The sequence below is a fragment of the Camelus ferus genome, chromosome 6 (assembly GCF_009834535.1).
Source record: "Camelus ferus isolate YT-003-E chromosome 6, BCGSAC_Cfer_1.0, whole genome shotgun sequence".
Taxonomy (NCBI): domain Eukaryota; kingdom Metazoa; phylum Chordata; class Mammalia; order Artiodactyla; family Camelidae; genus Camelus; species Camelus ferus.
In genome coordinates this window covers 71741292-71764024 of record NC_045701.1, presented here as the reverse complement: position 1 = coordinate 71764024, position 22733 = coordinate 71741292, and the positions used below count along the sequence as shown (strand labels likewise).

Below are 22733 nucleotides of genomic sequence, written 5' to 3'. Positions count from 1 at the left end.
CTCCGTCCCCCCCTTAAAGGGCCAGCGCGTTCCCGCCGGGGCCTCCGCCTCCCTCAGCCATCCATCTCTCTGCCCCAAGTTATCTCTCGGACGCAGACCGGCGTGTGCTCCCCTCTCACCCGTCTCTCAGGGTGCCGCGAAACCGGTGCGAAGCTGCTGGGGGAGTTTACAACGTGCCAAACGGAGTGCAAACTCCACGGAGATTCCGGGCTTGGAAGGCCCGCGGTCCGGAATTTCCTAAGGGGACTACTTCGCTGGGGCCCTCAAGGTGTAGAAACCGGAGTATGGCCAGAAGACGAGGGTTCTAGACTGGATTCAGCGACTGTTTTCCTGTGGAACATCCAACAGATCACTTCCCTCTGTGGGCCTTGGTTTCCCAATCTATCAGCCGAGGTCTTCACACTGGGTGAGCACCCAGTCCCCCACCCCCACTTCTGGCGCGCGCGTCCCTTAAAGGAGGCTATCAGGGGGTCAGGGTCACTACCTCTGAAGGTGAAAGGGTTAAAAGTCACCCTATTCCACCGCATGACCTGCACCTGTGGGAGCAGGGTACGCTGGCTTCGCCCCGTAGTGGGCCTCCCTGGACCCGGCTCTGGGCGCCCCCGCCCCCGCACACACTGCAGGAAGGATGCTGCGCCGGAGTCTTTGGACCGAGACCCATGGGAGTGGGAGGCAATGGCTGGGGAGGGTCAGCTGGCCCAGAAAAAGTGACACTATTGCTCATTGTTGTGCGCGGGCCCAGGACTGCGGAGACCCAAGGCACGCCCCCCCCCCCCCCCCCCGAATGGTAGCCCTGAAAAGGTGCGAACCGGGAGCAACAGGGATAAACTACTAAAATGAGACAGACAGTGATGGGTGCTTTAAGACGCGTCCCCTCCCCTCTACCAGGAGTTAGTGTGAAAAAGGCCTGGTGAGTAAATGTGGATTCCTGAGACCCAGCAAATAGATTCGATTTCTTAGGTCTTTGCTGTATTTCTTACCTCCCCTGGGCTGGGACTGAGAAGGCTATAGAGAATCCCGAGGTCCTGTGTTCCCCATCTGTTCCTTAAAGTTGTCCCTGTTGTGTGAATCCTAGGTCTTGTAGCTCCAGTAGCAACCTCTTGCTGCCTCCAGTGTCAGAAACCAAGGGTGATCAGTGATGGAAAGGGTCAGTGGACTTCAAGAAAGCGAGTTAAGAAGGGATCCTTTTAAGATGACTGAGGCAAGACATTCCAAGTATGTGAATACCATCAGGGACCAACAAGTACTTCTTCAGACACTGAGCTTTCACCGTGCATTTTTGCCTCTTGTGCTAGCTGCGTGGTTGTAGTGGTTGTAAAATATGTATACAAGTTCTTTACTACTTCTTTCGAAAGATGGGCCCTAATTCTCCTCCCTTTGAATGTGGGCTAGACTTAGTGATCAGCTTCTTATGAATAGAATGTGGTGGAAGTGATGGGATGTACCCCTTAATCCTAGGTCATAAAAAGGAGACATTCATCCTGTCTCTTTCTTACTCTCTCAGGATGCCCACCCTTGGAACCCAGCCACCAGGTTGTGAAGAAGCCCAGGCCACATGGCAGACGTGACATGGGATGATCTGGCTACCTCTCCCGCTAGGCTCTCAGATGACAGCAGGTCTCAATCACCAGATTGGTGGTGAACTGAGATGATTCTGGCCCCGAGCCTTTGTCTTTCAGCCGAGGTCCAGGATATGAAGCAGAGACAAGCCAACCTTGCTGTGCCCTGTCTGAATTTCACTCCCACAGAAATTGGGAGTTAAGAAGTGATTATTGTTGTTTTAAGCCAGTAAGTTTTGAGGTACTTTGTTATACAGCATTAAAAAACGAATACTGTGGGTTTCCTGAAATGATAAATAGTAAAATTAACTTGGGGTATTCATTCAAACAGTAAGTACTTATTGAGCACCTAATATGTGCCTGGCTCTGTACTAGGCAATGGGGATACAATGGTGAATAAGAGGGACATGATCTTTGCCCTAGGAGGGCTATGGTCTACTAGTGGAGGAGATGGTTAATCATGATTCCAATAATGTGCTTTGCCAGAAGCTTAGTACAAGAAGCTATGGGTGGGCTTATCCTGGGCAACTTCTTGGTCAGATGGATTGCTGGGGAAAGAGGAAATGAGTTGGCCACAAGGCCAGCAAGATCTAGGCTAATGAGTTTTCTGGGCTGTGTTCATAAAACGAGGAAGGGATAGGTGTCAGGCAAGGTGGGAGGGGCATGCAAATAGGTTAGAAAATGGCAAAACTGGAAAGGGATGTGTCTAACTCAATCTTATCTTAGCTGAAAGCCCAGGAAGGGCAAAGGTCTTGCCCGGTGTCACACAGCTTGTGAACTGAGCCCAGGTACTGGGTCCTACATCAAACCCTCCCACGATTCCCCCACGCCAATACCAGAGAGCAACACCTCTAACAGACTCCTTATTTGGCTCAAAGCTCTTATGAATGTTATCTGTCTTCATAAAAACTCTGGAAGAGGTTAGGATGGGCTAATTCCCATTTTACAGATGAAGAAATATGTTCAGAGAAGCTTAGCAACTTAAGTACTTAGTTCAGGAGCAGGCACATCAGAGCTTCTAGGTACTGGGGACTGTGCTGATGACAAGGAGGATGATGGTAATGGTGCTTATAGCTCACATCATATATCACTGTTGTGATCATTACACTTTGGACTAATGTTCTGGAAACTAATACACAGATGCCTAGTTCACATCATATATCTGTTGTGATCGTCACACTCTGGACTAATGTTCTGGAAATATATACACAGTGTCTTAATACCAATATCAGCATTGATATGAATCTGCTCCAACTCATTTTCTATTCTTGTGACACTGAAGCTAGAGTAAAATTCCTGAAAAGGCGAGTCTAGTTGACTTAAATTGGGTCCTGGGCTCACCCCTTGGCTGGAGAAGGGCACAGCAGCTTCATTAGCTGTCCCCAAGAGACTGGCAGGGGGCTGCCCTAAATGAAGATGGTATGCTATTAGTGAAAGAGGGGCATGGAGGTGCACAGATAAGGGTATGTTTATAAAGGGTAGACGGTCTGTGTTTGTACTGTCCATTATGGTAGCCAGAAGTCATGTGGCTATTTAAATTTAATTAACATTAAATAAAATTTAAAATTCAGTTCCTCAGTCACACTAGCCATATTTCAAGTACTCAGTAGCCACGTACGGTTTATGGCTGCTGTACTGAAAAGCAGAGATTATAGAACATTTCCATCATTGCTGAAATGTCTGTCGGACAGCACTGCTCTAGGAGTCTTACTTGGAATTCAGCTCTTCTTCTTTTCATCTTTTATTTCATACATGATGAATATGGAAATAGCAAAAATTCTGATGAGTCAGAGTTTATTTAACAAACATGTACTAAGTGTCATCCATTATTATAGGCACAAGATACCTGGGAAGGATGCTAGAGATCTTTTGGTCCAGTGGCTCTCACATGAGAATAATTCAGGTAGCTCTTTAAAGTACTGATACTCCACCCTACCCAGCAGAGATTCTGGTGAAATTGCTTTGGGATGGGGATTGCACACCCAGGGGTTGGAAGAGCTCCCCAGCTGATGCTATTGTGTAGCTGGGCTTGAGAATCACTACAATCTGGTTTGACCAGTGAAGTGAGCTGCTTTAGATAACCTGAAAACCTGAGTCAGTGTGGGTCTGACCTCCATTCTGGGCTTCTTACGACAGAATCAGAGTTCTCCATGCATTTGGCATCTGTCTGAATCAAATGTAAAATTCTTAGAGAAGAACAAGTCTGTTCTTCCTTAATCCAAAGAGAATCCAATTTACTTCTGATGAAGGACCAAAAGACCTTCTGGTTTTAAATCATTTCTTTTTTCAAATTGTTTGGGTGTTTTGTTCCTGAAACGGAATTTTTCATGCAAGTTGGTGAAATCCCTGTAGAAATAGCACACTTTTCTGAGCACCTAGTGTGGGTTGTTCTTTTAACCCCCAGGATACTCTTGGAAGGTGGGTTTTCCTGACATCAGTTTATAGTGAACAAACTGAGACACAAAAAGGTTGAGGATTATAGCTTGTCCAACTTGGCACAGCTGGGATTCCAACTCCAGACTTGGTCTTCTTTCCCCTTTGCCTCCCTGTGCCTACCCCATAGCTGAGAGTGCAGGGCAGCTGGCAGGCAGCAGTGTAGTGCTTTGTATCCACATGGGAAAGAAAGCTTTGTGCAGGTGAGATGCAGTCCTTTGTATGTGAGGGGAAGCCCCAGAGCTGATGCAACCCAAACACTGGGCTCAGTGAGGTTACTGGGGGCCTGGAAGGAAGAAGATTCAGGAATAAGACAGGGGAGGATTTGGAGTACAGTTCTCCTTTTAGGTGATGATTGTGCCTGGATTCCTTTTATTAAGGGATTTTGGAGAAAGCTGCTAAGAGCAATGTTGTACCTGGAGCAGTTAGCTCTTAGACACCTAGCAATTATCATGTGTGCTTGGTATAAGCATTATCTATTCTTGGCCTGGATTCCTGAGTGCTGGCAGAGTGTCTGTGTCACCATGTATCTTTGCAATCTGAGTCCCTGCCTGATACTTCCTGGGTAGCCTGGCTTGGCCTTGGGAGGGATGAGAAGGGCAGGACTATTGTGACGATTCCAAAGAACTCTAACAGCGGGGGAGATAGTGCTCCCCTGCCATTTTCTGGGGGCCACCTAGTAAAGTAATAGGAGATCCAGGCCTTGGAAAGCAGCAAGAGCTGGACTTGGAATGTATCAGGTTTGTCTGTATGGTGTTCAGCAGATCTATATGGGAGCGAAGCCACCACTGGCTGTGGAAAGAGCATAGAATATCACAGCCAGAAGGACTTTTCTCGTCCAGGTTTCCATTTCATAGTTGGGAAACTGAGGCTCAGAGAGGTGAAGGGACTTGCTTAAAATTGCACAGCCTGTTACTGGCTGGGATCACACTTTCAGTTCTCCCTCCTGGTCCAATATGCCTTCCCTAATAGCTTCTCTAGCAGGGAAGCTGGTAGTAGATGAGCCCTTGAAAGCTTTGCAGTGGAAAGGGATGGAGATGATCTTCTAACATTTGTGTGTATCAGTGGGTGGGTGTGGGTGGGGTGTGTATTTAGAAAGGCTCGTTCAATCTGGAGAACTGGGTGATGGCCCCTCTCATTTTCCCAACTCATACTCATCTAGACTTGCATCCCTCTTTTGTTAGGAAACTGTCATTTCCTTGATGTTTTTCTCCATGTACTATGGCAGGTGTTTGGCTACTGACAGGTTATTGAGTTGGTCAGCTGGGAATAGCCGGATGGTGGTAGTTGCTCCCAAGCAGCAGCCAAGGCTCTGGTTGTCCCAGAAAGAATCAAAGACTAAGCTCAGTCTCCCTGCTCGCTGGAAGGGCCCATGACTTGGCAACAGGGAGAAACAGACACTGTTCTGAGATATTGGTGCATCCTGAAGACTAGATCAAAACCATTTACAAGTTGCGGGACTCTAGGTCTAAGAGGTGGGCTGGGTTTATTTCTTGAGCCTTGGCTTCCAGGCAGGACTTCACTTTAGTTCAACAGTTTCTGAGCACCTTCTATGTGCATGGTACAGCCTAAGATGCTGTAGCCAATATAAAAATATACAGCACATGACTGTGGCCCTCTGGGTTGTACCTAGGAAGACATGACCCTACAACTCACTGAGCACTTACCATGTGCCAGGTGCTCAACACAGAGTATTTGATGTAATCTTTACCATAACCTTGCAAATTTGGATTCTAAGTTCCATTTTTTCAGACGAGGAAGTTTCTCAGAGAAGCTAAATGACTGTCTCTGGGTCTTAGCCAATGGTTGGCTGAGCCAGGTTTCAGAGCCTGTGCCCTTTCTACTGTACCAGGAGGCCACCAGCTAACCACAGCACCTGGCAGAGTCAGGTCAGTGCCCCAACACAGGCTCAAGCGAGGTGTATGAAGAGCATAGAGGAAGGAGAGATTCGCTCTAGTCCAGGCCATGATGTTTGGCTTTAGGCACTGTTGGTGTTGGGGCGTGCACTTCGTTATTGTGAGGAGCTGTAGGATGTTTAGTGGCACCCAAGGCCTCTACCCACTAGAAGCTGGCAGCAAGTCCTCACTTGTGACAGTCACGCCCAGCTGGGAACCACAGATTTTAGGTAAGCAGTGGCCTTCCACCTGGGCCTGTGAGGATCTTATTGAAAAGACAGGGATTTTGGCATTGAAGAAAGGAAGAAAAAAACTCACTTGATTAAGTGTTTTCCCTCTTGACAAAGAGCTTCCACTTAGATTTTCCAGTTTGGTTTTCCCACTGGCCCCGTGGCTCTCTCTTCGTGCATACAAAGCAAAGGACAGCCATGTGAAGTTGCCATCGGACCTCAGTGCAGGCTGGGGGCTTCTTGTCGGTGGAGCAGGTCCTCTATAACCAGCGTCTTCCCAGCCTCTGTTAGTTCAGCCTGCACTTAATGCCCATTTTTCATCCTATGGCCCCTGTTTCCCTTCCAGGGGGCTTTTCGGGAAATATTTCATCATCAACCACCACCACCACCACCACCACCACCACCAAGTACATTTATTTGGGGAGTGGCTCTATGTTAAGGGCTTTATAACAGTCAACTCATTTAGTCCTCACAGCACCCCTAGAAGAAGGTGTTCATATCATCCCTGTTCTACTAGGGGAACAGGCTGGAAGAGGGGTAGCAACATGCCCAAGTCACACCTCTGCTAACCCAGCCCTGGCTGAATCTCCTCCCTTAATCGTTATGCTCTACTGCCTCCCTTGGGTGCACTTCCACCATTGGATTGCCTCTGGGCTTTGTATTCCTCTGCAGTAGGTTCCCAGGAGAGTGACGGGCAGCAGCCGGCTTGGCAGTGGTCAGGTGGGATGGAGGGTGTTGGTCCATGGTAGTGAGAAGTGGCCCTACCCACCCCATCAGTTGTGCAGAGGAAGGGAAGGCAATGTTTCAGGCAGATCCTCCCCCAGTGAAGGGCAGTTATCGGGCTTGTGTGGCATTCAGCTGTCAGGGAGGGCTTCCTGTGAACAGGGCAAAGCGCCCAGTCAGGCTGCAAGACAAATGCACGGCATATGTGCTCCAGATCAGCACACAATGGGCTTGTTACTTTGCATCTGCCAGCAATGAAATAACACTCCATTATTGCAGGAGGCAGAGAATAAATAAACACATTTAGGGCTGGGTTCCGAGGTTGTTTTTCCTTCATGCTAATCCCTTCTCTTTGGGGTCATGGCCCCTTTGGGCCCATTAGTTCTGAAGCTTGAGGGTTTTAGTCCCTCCAAGTCAGACCAGCAGGTACCAACAGGCCCTAAATGAATTCTCTCAAGGAATCTTGACTTTCATGTTCTGTCCGGCTCACAGAGGACCCTTGTTCCATCTCTTGGTGCTGCAGAGAGACAAGGAGTGAGTGATGGACAGCTGAGGCATCCCTGGAGATAAGAGAGAAGGGTGGCCTGGCCTGGCCTGTTCTCATCCGTCACAAGCAGGCTATGTTAGAGACCACGTAGACCGTCAAGTTAGGACGTTTCAACAGAATTAGGACTAAAGCAACATCTTGGTAGAGTTTGATAGAAGTGGTAAAGCAGTGCTTCTCAGACTTGAGTGTGCATCAGAACCTGGGAGGGGGTCCCTAACAACACGCATGGCTGGGCCCCACCCCTAGAGTTTCTGATTCAGCAGGCCTGGGTGAGGTCTGAGAATCTGCATCTTTAGCAAGTTCCCAGGTGATCTTGCAGCTGGTCTGGGACTTCACTTTGAGAATCACTCTGCTAAAGCATACTTTTCAAAAAGGTAAAAACAGCGCTCATACATATATAAAATGAATTTGTGTTAATGATTTATTTACTTAAGTAATAAGAGAACTAGGAAGTTGTTAAAGCCAGTTAAGGGGAAATTTGAGCAGATCCATATAATCACTAATACCGAAATGAATTTGCCAATGGATGTAAAACTAGTTAATATCCTACAGGGCAATGAACTGGAATGGGGTGATTTTTTTTTTCTAAAAACCAATGTACCTCTACTGGAGAAATTAATTTGCATTTCTATGGCTAAGAAAAATTTGCATTACTCCCAGTTTTTCTACACCTAAACTTCTATCCTTACAGGGTTGTAAAATAGCCAAGTCTGTAGAAAGACAATCATAAGTGTGCATCCCTCTGGAGTCAGATAGTCTCCAGACAGCCCCTGGATCACTTAGAGAGCTTGTAAAAACAGCTTGCTGGGTGCCCCCGTGCCCAGGAATTTATGCCAGGGTTAAGGAGGGGATTTGGAGCTCTAACTTCTTAAAAAGACTTTCACCCACTCTTTCTGTTCTTTGCCTCACCTTTACCCTCACTTCCAGAAGTGTCTGTTGCCTAATGTTTGGGGCAAGCTACATTCCTTCTTTCCTGAGCAGTATTTTAGTAATTAACTTTCTCTGCTAGCTAAGCTGTTTACTAATTGGCCATCTACTGTCCAGCTTCCAAAGTTTTGTGGCTGTCATTTCCTCTCTTGTTGCTTTGTCATCAAGGGTTTATGATCCCCCTTTAAAAATCCACATCCCTGCATTGTCATTATCATAGTTTCAGAAGGGGGTGGAGCACGCCACCTCCATTATCTTGCCTTCTCAGCCCGTGACAGCACTCTGAGATGTGCTGCAGCCTGATTATCATTTTGCCTGTTTTGTAAGTGAGGAAACTGTCTGAAAGAATTTACTTGACCCGGAATCTATTTTTTCAGATCTTATTCCATGTTCTGGGCTTCTTTCACGGGAAGGAGCTGTAGTATGTTCTGGTGTTCCAAAGCACTTTCAGATCGTTTCTCCCATTGGCTCCTCATCACAGCCCAATGAGTCAGGCAAGACAGGTGTTCGAGTCTTCTTTTTATGGCTATGAAGACTGAGATCGGGAAGGGGAAGGGACTTGCCCAAGGTCATACAGCTTAGTGTGCTTTGAGCCCACTATTTTGAAGTTCAAGTTCAGGGTCCTTTCTCCTGCTGACTTTGGAATAATTTTAAATACATCTTCAGATGGTAAAACATCCAGTTACTCAACAAGTATTTATTGAGTGCCCACTATATACCTGAAACCACACTAGGTGCTGGGCATATAACAGGGAACAAGATGACTGGGGGTAGTGGATGCTGCCAGTGTCACCCACATCCCTGTAGCCCATCTCAGAGGTCACCTGCAGACAGTTCCTGTACGTGCTCACAGCCTCCTGCCTCTCTCAGCCTGGGATGCCAGGGAGTTAAGATCCTAGGAGTGACCCTCAACTAATGAGGGTGGGAGTTGGTGGATAAACCCCTGAGCTTCCTTATCCTATAGTGGGAAACTTTTGAGGCACATTTGATACAGTATATATGAGGGACCCCAGGACTGAGTCTTAATTACCCATAGTTTTAACCCTTCGTTAACAAACTACGGCTTTCCTCCTTTCCTGTCATTTCCGCATTTGCTCACCTATGTTTCCTGGATCACTTCCTCAATAAGTAGCCTGTTCTCAAATCCCTATCTTAGGGTCTGCTTTTGAGGGAACCCAAACTAAGACCCTGGACTTCTAAAATCCTTTTGATTTGCAACTGATAGTCCTGTTCCCTGCCCCTCTCCACCTTCCCTGGGGACACGGTCATCTCTCTCCCAATGGTATAAGCTGCAAGAAGGAAGGGACTTCTGTTGTTCTGTTCACTGCTGTATCTTGGGTGCTTAAAATACTGTCTGGCATATGGCATATGCTCAAAAAATATTGTTGATTCAATGAATAATGATTATTGCTACATTGATCAAGGAGGAGGTATCCAAGAGACTGGGATGGAATATGTGGGGGTGAATAACAGCAAAGTCTTCTCCTTTTTGTGTTTTATAAGTACTCTTAATATCCAGACGATTTCATTCTTGGCTATCGTCTCCTCCAGACTGCTGGAAAGAGGAAGGAGGCGAGAATCCGAGTTGTGTCTGGGGCAGGCAGTGCTTGGCAGGAGGGGGAGGGTGCGTGTGAGGTGGGGCTCAGAGGAGCACGTGTGAGTCACTAGTTCAGACTGAGAGGCAGCTGAAAGTGAGGGCATCAGCGTTGCCCAGGTCTGGTCCCAGAAAGAAGCCACGTCTGGCCTTAGTCTGCTCTGCACATGGGAATTCTAATGGAGACAGGAGGAGCGCAGAGAGGCTGAAGTAGGACCTTAGCTCCCACTGAGGGCTGGTCTAAGCTAATTTTCAGCAACAGTTTCAGGAGCTCATAGGTTGAATGAGATCTTATGTCAAGTGGATCAAGTCTCTGAGTTTTGATTGAATGATGTGCTTTTTTGAGATCTTTTCCCCCCTGAGGCCATCTGGTGGCTATTGGGTAAAATTCAAACTCAGACTGAGAACTTGTTTTTTTCTGAATTTATTCTGGGCCATTCTCTTCTTGTCCTCTGATGTCAGTTTTTGGCTGTTCCTGGTTCTGTAGTGTCAGCATCTTGGTTAATCAGTAGCTACTTGGAAAGATGCCTTACGGGAGTGTAGACTGGCTTTCCAAAATGATGTGTTCAGTAGTACTGGTGAGACAGACTATCTCAGATTTGTATAAAGTTTTACATTTTGTAGAGTACTTTACCTAGGCATTATTTCCTTTAATTAGTACCTTTAATTTTTGCCCTTTACAATCACCTAAAAACATCACCTATCTAGGAATAGATCTAACAAAACATGTGCAAGACCTCTTCACTGGAAACAGCGTATTGTTATTGAAGGAAATTTAGAGAAAGCCTAAATTAATGTAGGGCTAGACCATGTTCATAGATTGGGAGACTCAGTGCTGCAGACATGTCAGTTCTCTCCAGATTCATCTTTAGATTCAGCGCCATCACAGTCAAGGTACTAGCAGGTTTTATTTTGTGGAAATGGACACGCCGATTCTAAAATTCATATGGAAATTCAAATGGCCGAGAAGAGGAAATACAGTCTTGAAGAAGAAAAAGAAAGCTGGAAGATGTATGCCAGCAGAATCAAGACGTATTATAAACCTGTAGTACTTAGGACAGTGTGGTATTCCTGCCTCTACCCCATTTTGTTTTAATTTTTCCTTGTTTGTATGGTTCTGAAGGCTGGGATGGGGCATGTGGGAAGTGTAGAAGTCCCAGTGCACATCTCTGCTTTTGTTCAGTTGCTTAACCAGGCTGGAGTAAGTCTTACCATGGGATTCATGCTACACAACAACCATCACCAGGGACTCAGGGCCACTGCTGGAGATTCAGGAGATCCATTCTCCACCCAGGAGCAAAGTACCCCTTTGCTTAAGACTCTATGATGATTTCCCATTGGAGTAAGAACAGTTTCAGCTCCTTAACTGGACTTAAATAGTCCTACACATTCTGGCCCCTGCCTGCCTTTTCAGCCTGACCTTTGTCTGCCCTCACCTACCCTTTCAGATGCCTTCAATTCCTTAGTGACTCACAGACCTAGATTCTGACCATTAGCACAAGAAGGAAATAAAAATCAAGGAATCCCATCACTCAGAAAGCAGGGCTGAATTATCTAATAGCCCCAGGAGGCATAGAGCCGAGGGTCTATGAATGTTTCAATTTTAATTTCTCTTGAAATAAGAAAAATGAGCATAATAATAATAAACATATAACAATGAACCTAGTCTGGATTGTATTCATCTTTATACCAATGCCATCATAAAATATAATTCTCAAACTTTTTTTTTTTTTGTGAGGCAGTCCGTGAAGGCAAAAGTGCCTGAAGCCCACAAAATCATACTGTAGAGCTGGCAGAAATAACCACCTTTAATATTTTGTGGTATATCCTCCCAGTGCCCTGTATCCTATTCAATAGTACACATATTTATAATATGTATATTTATATCACTTTTATAGAAATGTGATCGTATTTGCTTAGTTTTATAACTTTTTTTAACAACATATTGATTGTGCCTTTCCATGTCATTGTAACCAGACGAGGCTGATACGGAACCCAGGTTCAGCTGTTCGCCATTCTAAAGGTCAATACTTGAGAGACAAGTGTTGGTGGAAAAGGAAAAGTTGCTTTGTTCAGGAGGCCAGAAACCTGGGAAGATGGTGAACTAATGTCCTAAGACTGTCTCCAAGTTGCCAGGTAGGAGACAAAGGTTATAAAGGCAACGTGAGGAGGGGGCTGCAGGGTGCGTGATCAGCTTGTGCTCAACTCTCGGATTGACTGGCATCAAGGTGAAGTTTCGAGCATCCCCAGTCATCTGGGTTTCAGCCAGTCTGGGGTGTACGTGGTAGCAATCAGCATTTTTCCGCTGGTAGGGGTCTGCTTCCTGTAAAAACAACTTAGGAATGTGTGTTGTACCTTTATATATTTCTTTTAGGGAACTGGGTGTTCAGTGACTCTGCTATATAGCTGGTTTATAGTATAAATTGTTACCAGTTTCCCAGCTCAACAAGTATTGTTTCTACATCTTCTTATATCTTAGACATTCACTCCTGGCCCAGCCCTTTGAGACTCAGGGGGTCCCCAGGGACTAAAGCAAAAGCCTTTGCTTTGAAGGACAGAGACATAGGGGCTTGTATGCAGTTTCACTTCCCCCTTTTTCCCTGATATTCTCAGTCTTTAGGGGAACAGATGTTGGACAAGAAAAGGAGTAATATTTTTGGTACAGATGTTAGTCATAAACTCAGCAGAGGAACTCAGTTTTAGTGGGACTCGGCCTATGATCAAATGCTCTTCTAAAGTTATTTTTCTTTATTTTTTATGTTTAATATTATATTTTAGAATTTATAAATTTATTTACTTTTATTTTTTATTTTATTTTTAATTATAAGGTAATGTAAACATCATTCTTAATGCATTCATGGTGCTCCAATAAATGGATATATTGTAATATATTTAACCTACTTTTGCTGTTTCCAGGGTTTTGTCATAATAATGGCAGCAAGCAAAATCATTGCATTCACCCATGATTGTTTACGTGGGATAAATTCCTACGTGTATCATTTTGAAACTTGATACAGTATGCATAATTTAACAATGGATGAGTATGAGTGCCAGGTGGATCATTTCTGATGATATCTGTAAGACATCCCAGGGCCTTGACTTACCACTGGGTGACCCTGCAGCAGCTTCTCCTTGCTTCAGGATGGACATCTCTGAGTGTGTGATCTCTGGGAACCACCATGTCCCCAGGTCCCATCTCAGCATATGATGGAAACTCAGTGACTACTTGTCAAATGAACAGATGGATGAAGATATAGTTGGTATGAATGTTAGTCCATAAACTCAGATGTTCAGGAGTATTCAATTACTTTGTGTTAAATCAACCTGGGTTTATCCCAGGTGTTGAATTGCGGGGAAGTTAAATTTCGGTAATTATCGGGTCTCCCCTACAGCTTATACAAAGATCTTGAAACCTGAAACACTCAAGCCGTCTCTGAAATACTGTGTCCCACTGGCCACTCTTGAGACTCCTGTGTCTCTGTTGCATGTTCTCTTCAGGTCCCTGATGTGTCGTTGCCACACTTGGGGCAAGGGATTCTTGAGAAGACTTGAAGCCTTGGTGTCCAGGGCTCGGCACCCCTAGGTGTCCCAGATAGCCATCTGTCCCTTCAGATCTTGCCAAAAAGAGATGCATTGTGCCCCACGGCATCTGGGGGATTTTCTCCTGCTACTTTTACTCCCTAATGAGGACACACCTCTTCACTACATTTCCTTAGCTCTTGTCTCTCCCCACCCCCCCAAAAATAAAGGAGGCATTGACTTGAAGCTCTTTTGCTTTCTGCTCTGCAAAACCCAGAAAATAAGCAACTCCGAAGGATCTGGCTACCTGCTGGAAATCAGAGGAAGCATGAATATAGTGGAGAACAAACACAAGTTATAATCTGCTGTAGATGGCATCATGAAATATTAACAGTGATACTTTAAAAAAGAGAACCCTCCTTGTAGTAATTGAGCTGCCTTTGGGACATGCTCAGTAGTGCTGCAGCTCAGCACTGGGGGAGGGAGAAGTGGGACTCTGTGGTCATTTAAGTAACTTCTGCATTTTGGTAACAAGTACAAATGCCACATATGCATACTAGGCAAAAAAGGTGTTTTTCCTTATTCATTTTTTTCTGTTCCCCTTCACCCCCATTTTGGGATTGAAATTCTCCTCTGCAAAACAGATAAATGCACATATATTCGTGGAGATTTCATATGGCTTTGAGTTATGTGGGAGTGAGACAGTAGGAAACGGTATGATTTTGAGAGGAAGCTAGTGTTTTCTGAAGGCTTTGTTTTGGGTGCGCCTTAACTGCACCTGCATTTCTTGCAGTTTCTTACAAAGAAACTTCCTTTTGAGAGTCAAAATGTTTCAACTAAAATTATTTTAAACCAGAGGGAAATATTTGAAAGCTCAGCCTTTGTTCGCCCAAAGAACATTGTTTCACCCACGGTGATTGAAATAGTAATTTCCTCTGGGAAGCTTTTGCCATTGAAACCAACTCTGATTTTGGAAACAAATGTTTTGGCATTCAAGCTTTATGACTTCTCCTACCAGCGCCCCAGCCGTTTATTGTACTACTGTGATAGTAATGTTCTTTGGATTTGAACAGGGAAGCCTGCTCTGGCTGCTATGGCTAGTGTTAAGAGGTGGCATAGTTTCGTGGGGAGGAGCAGACCTGTCACAGCCAGGCTGCCTGGGTCTGCCGTCCTCACTGTGCCTCTTCCAGGCTGGAATCTTGGGCAAGTTGTGTACTTGCTCTGAATCTCAACTTCTGTATCTGTAAAATTATTTATGAAGATTTAACAAAGGGCCTTGTGCTTGGGATAGCAGACTCTCACAGTGGCTGTGACCAGCAAAGACTTGTCTCCTTGACCAAACTTGAGTCAGGCCCCTCTGAGCCCACTTCATGACTAGGCCCTGATCGTGGCCTGTCCTGGCTGGGGCCGCATAGCCCAGGTATAGTAGCAAGAATCCTGCTAAGTCAGTCTAGAAGGAATCCCCCCACCCTTGATAGCTGATCACCCTGGCTGCCTTGAGCAGGAATCCCCACCTCTGATGTCTCCTCCTGGTGATTCTCCATCTGCAATACCACCTCCCCTCCTGGCTCCTTGGCTATAAATGCCCACTTGTTCTTGTCATATTTGGAAGTGAGCCCAATCTCTCGTCCCTGTTGCAGTAGTCTTAATGCCTGCTGTGACCGTCCTACGGAAAATCTTCCTTACCCTTTCAACAATTGTCAGAATAATTTTTTCTTTAACAGTAAGGGTGCCATGACTGTTTCCTTCCCGAGCATTTGGTGGGGCTTTCCTCGTTCTGGTGGGTGTCCTCCAGGGGAAACATTGACCCCAAGGAGGCCTTGGGCTGTGGAGGGTGGCCCCAGGGCCTCTCAGGGACTGAGGGAGACTTGGATCACCTCCGGTTTTAAGGGCTCCCTGTAAATTAAAAAATGAAGAGCAGAGCTCAAACAGCATTATAAAATTTGTGATTTGTTTTAAATGTTTGCCTTCAACAGATTAGCCCATTAAACACAAAGGACATGTTGCAATAAAACTGGGCACGATGATCACTGAATTGGTGAGCCATTCTGACTCATAGCGCCCTGCAGCTGCGGTGACCAGGATGTGGGCAAGCTTCAGGCTGAAGGTTGAGCGTCATCTTCTTAAAATGCAGGTCTGTGCTTCTCAGTATTTCATTTGGTGGTCTTTGCAAATCTAAATTTGAGCTACTATGTGAATGAGAGACCCTGGAAACAGCCCTCCTAAGCCCCCTGCAACAGACCCCCAAGCAAGAGTTGACCGAAAGGACCCAGGCCTCAGGTGCTACAGTTTCCCAATTAGTTCCTCATTTGTTTCCTCCTGTCTGATTTTCCCTCCCCCACCAACCCCGCTCCCCTCCTCTTCAAAACCCTCCATTCTCTTATGATCCCTTCTTCCCCTCCCCTTATTTCCTTCCTTCCTCCTTTTGAAAGTTTGGTCCTCTAGGGCATTGGAAAGGACTGGAATCTGGGATCTGGCTGGAGGCCAGCAGAGGAGAGGGGAGCACCTGTGGGTTCACATCAGGGTCGCATCCGCTGCTGCCTGGGAAGAGAGGAAGTGAGGCTGTGTGTGCTTCCCTGCCCCCATAGGCAGACCTCCCCTCTCCTCATCCCCTCTGGTCCCAATTCCTGGGATGTGGTAACACTCAGAAAACACAGATGATAAAAGCATCAACAGTATCCATCACCCTAGCATTGTTTTGTCGAGGATTGCTCCTTGTTGAGGAGTTCCTTATAACCCCAATGCAAGAAGTGGCCATTTCTGGAGTGGCCACCCCCAGTGGGAGTTTGATTAGTCTGAGCTGAAAGCAAGGAGAAACTGTCCTCTTGGGCCCAGTTTGAGGAGAAATCCTGGAGCCTCCTTGGCCCTGAGTGTCTGTCCGTCTGCCTGCAGCACCAATTCCCCGCACTCTTGCCCCCGTTTCTTTGTTTTTTAAGTTTCAGGGTCTCTTTGGAGCCAAGATCCTAATGGTGCCAGGGCATGTGGTCCTGGTTATTAGTCTTCTAGGTCACTCCGGAGCTGTCCCTCAGGCTTGTCCACGTGGCCCTGGGGAGGGTGGGGCTCTCTGCTGCTTTGTGTCTCAGAGACTCGGAGCCCCCTAGGCATTCCTCCACCTAGGGGTCTGCTGTGGGCATCCCTAGGGCTTTGCTTCATACCAGGGCACAGCCTTCCTCTCCCCTCCGACACCAGCCCATTGGAAGCCTTTCCTGGCCTTTTTGGTCGTTACCTGTAGTCTTCTGTGTTCTTCCCAAGTGTTGAGACTTCAGGGATTGCAAGCTGAAGCTCTCAGGAGGCTCTCAGCTTTCTGCACTGTCACTGCTTTCTTGAAGAGAAGAACTGGAGCTGAGGATCTGCTTAAAAGGGGCCGAAGGTGAAGTGGGCAAATAGCTCAAAAATGTGAGCCCACTTCTGAGCACTCGTCCCGTGGTACAGTGCCCAGCATGCAGGAAGTGACTGTAGAAAAATGAAGGCGTGAGAGGATGCATGACTGCAGGGCACCTGGCCTGGGGCTGTGGCTCCAGCTCCCATCCCAGCCCCTGGCTGACCTACCCCTGTGGGTCCCAGTGACCTCATCCACAAAGGAGTCAGGGTGGGGGGGAGGTTAGATCATTTCCTGGATTCCTTCCAGCCCCTCTAACTCTAGATTTTGTATCCACATGGGAAAAAAATACCATCATCCCACTGAACTTGATCAGAGCAGGAACTCTGCTGAATAATTCAGGCTTACATACACAATTGCCTCCAAAGATTTTCTCCTTCTGTCAAATGCCATCTCCCTGAAATCACCAAAACCAGCAGTTGATAAGGCAAGGCTGAGTTCAGTGCTCACAGTGATGGGAAGAAGCACCCGCAGGGCCTGGGTACCTCCCACAGCAGGAGGCCAAGCTGTGGGTTTTACTGAGACTTTGAAGACTGGCTTTAGGTGGCTCTTTCAATGTGGAGGTCACATGTTTGATTGGGATTGGTAAGAACTGGGATACAATATTAATAATTTTCCAAAAGATAGTTATTTTTCCAAGGAAGCTAAAAATCATGACTCTCCCACAAATATAAATGAATTCATGTTAAAGTCTTTATTTAGCTCATTATTAACGAGAGTTGGGCAGATGTTACAACCAGTTCAAATGAGAAGTCGAAGAAGCATACATGTATAGGGTGTAGTGGAATATGAAGTACATTTCTGAACAGAAGGAAATTGGCATTTCCCTTGGGGGATAGGAGGCAAGTCAACTGAACCTCCACAGGACAGAATTTATAATTTATATAACAAGAATTATGTGCATTGCTATCACTTATCTATGATTTACAGAGTTGTAAAATAACTCAAAGGCAGTGAAAGGGTCCCCATAGCATCACAGTCAGATGGTCGGGAGAGTGTCCTCTAGATGATGCATAGTTTTCCATTGAAGCATGATTTTTTTCCCCACACAATGTTTTTAAAACACTCAATATTTGCAGGGAGTGATCCAACACATTGGAACTGATAGTCTACTTGGGGATTTAAGGCACAAAGACCTGAGCTAGTTCCCTTCATCATTCTGATCGGTGACACATTGATTATAGTTCCTCCAAGTGACATACGGTATTTACAAATTGGATTCCATCATAAAGTTTTCCTTTGGGGAAAAACAAAAGTTTCCACTGCTTTAAAAACATTTGAAAACATGGACGCTTGTCCATCCGCTGCATTTTATAGAAGAGAAAATTAAGCCTCGGAGCAGACAAGTGGCCTGCTGTAGGGTACACAGCTTGTTAACTGATCTCGGGTTGGAAGATGGGGTTTGAGGGCCAAGAAGGCATTCTTTTTGGTGTTATTAGGTGACACAAAGAGCTCTCATGGAAGGAAGGACTTAGGAAGCAGGCTGTGACAGATGGTTTTCATCTCCTGTGTTCTGGGAAATCTGCTACCATCCTTCTAATTGGATGTTAGGAGCTTCAAGCAAATTCGCCATCTATGTTGTATCATTGTTCAGAATCCCTAATGATACCTTGGAATTTGGCTTCAGTACAGTGTAGAGGATGTTCATTAAGGGTGTCGACAGGGACACTCAACATTTGTAAAATTCTTTTCAGTAATCGAAGTCCCAACATTGTCCGGGTACGTTCAGGAAGCACGCTCGCTCCCAGCTGAAAGATGACTTAAGCTCAGAGGATGGAGACCGCTGACTGTGAGTTGTTATTCTGCTGTCCCAGTTTGAATTTAAAGCTTTACGATCCTTGCTTTCGTCAGCTCGAGGATGCTCCTTGCCGATTTACACCCAGGGCTTAATTCACCAAAGTTGGAATGATCTGCTCTTGGCATTTCATAACCAATCTCAGTTTTCTATCTCCTGGCCATCGTATTGTCAGAAACCTCATATTCTTGTTTGCTCGACCAGTTTATAGAGAAGCTTTGTCTCCGCAGACAGATCGTGGTTCCATCTGGCCCTGCCACCAAAAGTCTTGTGATTCCAGATGGAAAAATCCCCATCCCCCCACCTATTTCCAAAGCGGCCCCCACCCTGATTGTTTTATCTACAGCCAGCAGCACAAATCCTCCACAAACAGTCTCTGTAGGGGTGGAAAGAGCCACTAATGAGGGAAACAGCTCATCCCTTCTTCCATTCTTAAGCGCTGTGCTGTATGAAATGGAAAAATTCACACAAGTGGCTGGATTGGTTGAAATGAGGAGCTTTAGGGCAAAGAAGCTGGGGAGGTCTTACCTTTATCAAAGAAGATGTCAGAAGAAAAGGCTATTCTTACTGGCAAGAAAAATTATTACTTTCCATCATGGCTGTAGCTATTCAACCATCTAAACCTTTTTTTTTTTTTTTTCTTTTCAAAAGACATCCTTGAGGAACCCTAAGTATTTAGCTGGAATCTTCTGGTAGTGGCCAGTTTTCTCCCTGTGTGTGTGTTTGTAGGAATAAGAGGAATTGAACTGATTTCCCTTCAGCACTGTCCTCACTCACCTGCCAGCTGAGAAAGAAAAGGGGAGGGTGAATGGGAGGGGAGAGGGAGAAGGAGAAGATTTCTGAATTTGTGGAGTAAAATTTCAGCTGCCCAGAGAATGCGGGGAGGTGTGTCCACTCCTTCCATCCTTCTTTCTCTGCCCTGGGCCCCTTACCACTTCCCCTGGAGGCTCTGGGACCTCCCTCTCACCACTTATTTCCTCCCTTCTCCGCTACAAGGGAGCCCAGATTTTTGGTAATCTGTTGACCGGGTTGAAGTGTATCTGAGCTCTGTGCTCCCAGAGAGCCAGGGAGCTGGGACGGTAGAGAAACTACAGAGGAATATGTTCACATAGTTTATTCCCATCCTGCCCTTCAGATGAGACCTGTTGTCCACTCTCCTCCCAACTCTCTTGTCTCTACGAAACCCCAGGCCCTCCTTCCTTTTCTCTGTATTAATGAATGGCCTCCCTTTTGCAAGAGCCTGAATGAGGTCATCTCCTTAATTACCCAGTGCCTCCCTTTCACACTGTGCTGCCTATCCTGGGAGTCTGAAACAGAACCACATACACATGTGGAGTTAAGAAGAGGAATTACCCCAGCTGGTCTAGACGAAGATGTGAACAGCATCTAGTTAATGGGCTGGAGGTAAAGATTCTTTGAAGCATGTATTCTCCTTCTGGCTGTGTTTTTCACTTGAAAACCCCAGAAGCAGTTGGCTTAAGAGGGAGTTTATTAATATGCCTATGAAGGAAAACAAAAATCCACACTGTGTGGGGCGGGGGCAGTGCAGGAGGGGAGGGGTGCTGGAGACCCTCTTGGTGAGGGGGAGATGTGATTTTGTTCCCTTCACAAAGACCCCTGGTCGCCTGCTGACCCACTGAACGCTGGACCACTTCCCATTCAGCGCTGGTTTTCTTAAGAGTTCCTACGGCCAGGGTGGCTGGTGTTTGTACAAATTTGCCATTTGTCAGAGGTGGTTCCCAGAGGCCTGCAAGACAGGGACTTTTGTTGGGGTATGCTAGACGAAGTTGGCTTTTCAAAATCAGGAAGCTTTTTGGCTTGTTAAATAGAAAAAGGCGGGGGAGGGAATAGCTCATCAGTAGAGTGTGTACTTAGCATGCATGAGGTCCTGGGTTCAATCTCCAGTACCCCCATTAAAAAAAATAAAATAAAAACTAAATTATCCCTCCTCCCAAATAGAAAAAAATCAGTGGTCTCTTTGGCCCTAGTGTGAGAGACCTGGGGAAGCCATTTAAAATGCTCACTTAAAAATGCTGCTTCAAAAAATATACAGTGAAATACTAATAACCAATAAAGCAGCACTCATAGTCTCAGCATTCAAACATAGTGTAATAGGTGTTTAACATTTTCACTTTCATATATTAGGTTCCAGTCTCAAATTTTTACAATTGGTGTCAGTACTGATTTATGTCTTTACACTTTTAACATTATGTCTTATAATCATTTTATTATTATATACTACTCTATGGTACAATCCCATTGAGTTAATGGGGCATATTTTATCATTGTTAAAGCTTTCCCCTGATTTTAGACATTCAACTTGTCTTTTTTCTTTTTCTTTGCCAGTGTTGATAATTCTGAAATTAATATTGTTTGATATATAAATTTCTGCTTCTGAAGAATGAAAGATAAATAATAGAGAGATAATCATGGGGTTAATTAAGCTCATACAACAGCAGTTCTCAAACTTTTTGTCTCAGGACCCCTTTACACTCTTAAAAGCAATTGAAAACCCCAAACATCTTTTTTTTTATATGAGATATTTTGAATTTGCCATATTATATTGGAAATTATAACTGAGAAAAATTTAAATACTTATTACTTTATTTAAAAATAACAATAAACCCCATTGCATGTTAACATAAATTATTTATTTTTATGAGCAATACCTGTATTTTGCCAAAGTAAGGAAATGTGTAAGGATGGTGTTGTTTTACATTTTTGTAAATCTCTTTAATGTTTAGTTAACACATTCTCATATCTGCTTCTGCATTCAGGCTCTTGTGATGTGTTGTTTTGATGGAAGTATATGAAGAAAACCGTCCTCACACAGATACGGGGTAGGAAAAGTGATGGGGAACCCTTAGGGGTCCTTGGACCACACTTTGAGAACCATTGTCCCACAACATTTGTGGCACTCTGGTAGGCATTTCTCGGATATATTTTGCACTCAGAGATTGATGACAATATAATTCAACGTTGTGTTTTTTGAAATTGAGGACCTGAAGAGCAGGTCCCTGGGCTAAAGTCACCCTGCTGGTTACAGGGACTCCACTTTAATTTATTCCAACCAACTTGGACGCCTCATCTGTCCTTTTGTCAGTTGTTACGTAAGGCTTCTGGGAGCACAGAACTGCATAAAGGATCCCAAACTTCAGGTTGCTCACCAGCCAAGGGCTGGCCAAGCTCACAAGCAATTGCAAGACCAAAACCAGGCAAACAACCCACTCCATTTGTGGAAGAGTTATTCTGTGTGTATGTGTATGTGTGTGTCAGTGTTAGATACACACAGAAAAGTGCACAAATCATAACTCAGCTGGACACATTTTTCAGAAACTGAGCACACCTGTATCATATTTCTTTTTAACTCAGTTTTTGGATGGCTTTTGTCAAGATGCTGGTGGAACAACAGAAAAGCAAGCTGGCCTGGGAGAATTTGTAAACCCAGGATCTACGGACCTCTTGGGCTCTTTTTCTTCTTTTGTAAAATTTGGCCAAGAATTCTTCTGTAAACATTTGACTAAAAAAAAAAATCTCAACAAGTTTTTGTCCACACTTAACATTCTGTGAGTCTAAATGGGGATACTTTGGAGGATTGGTTTGTTGAAGGGCTGGTTGGGGATCTCTTTTCTGTTAAAATAGGGCTAGCTGGGGAATAAAGCAGGAAGCCTGCCATCTAGTGGTGATGATGTATATATGTTGCTTTTTGCTAAACTGGGCTGAGTTTTCAGAACCAGTCCTTTTCTCCTACCACCAACTTCCTTAATTACAAGGGTTTTAATTGTGTCACAGTTAAAATACTTAATTGTATTAGCTACATTATAATAAGTGAAGGGAATACACTTGTGGTTTGACTGACCACAGGAGAGGGGAGGCCTCTAGCATCCATAGTTAATTGCTCCAAAATGCTGCCTGCAGACTTTGCCATGCCATCAATGCGTACTTTGGGCAGACCAACAGGCAGGCTGAAATTATGAGTACCATAAGATCCTGTCTCTGCCTGAGGATTGCAGACTCCAGGGAGGGACCCAGCTGGAGTTCATTCTTAGAGCATATCTTTAAAAGAGAGAAATTGTTGGCACTCCCCCCAGCCCACTGGCTTTTGGGTATTTACTCATGAAATGGGCTGTAA

General features: G+C 45.3%; 2 long non-coding RNA genes across 4 annotated transcripts in view; one reads left to right on the top strand and one right to left on the bottom strand.

Annotated features, from left to right (window-relative positions):
- The first annotated feature begins 41 nt into the window (after positions 1-41).
- The window catches only part of LOC106729594, a 93352-nt gene continuing 70660 nt past the window's right edge, over positions 42-22733 (top strand). Inside the window, exons 1-6 of one of the 3 annotated variants that reach the window (XR_004320862.1) lie at positions 42-406; positions 1505-1788; positions 11886-12044; positions 15404-15561; positions 18501-18595; positions 21379-21441. This is a non-coding gene — a long non-coding RNA (uncharacterized LOC106729594). Of the gene's footprint in view, positions 407-1504; positions 1789-11885; positions 12045-15403; positions 15562-18500; positions 19117-21378; positions 21442-22733 lie in introns of those variants that run through there. The other 2 variants (XR_001366005.2, XR_004320861.1) reach the window with 2 other exon arrangements.
- Positions 15499-16899, bottom strand: LOC116664357. The gene is made up of 3 exons (XR_004320864.1): positions 16654-16899; positions 15934-15968; positions 15499-15602 (listed from the first exon to the last, which is right to left on the bottom strand). It is a non-coding gene; the product is annotated as an uncharacterized LOC116664357 (long non-coding RNA).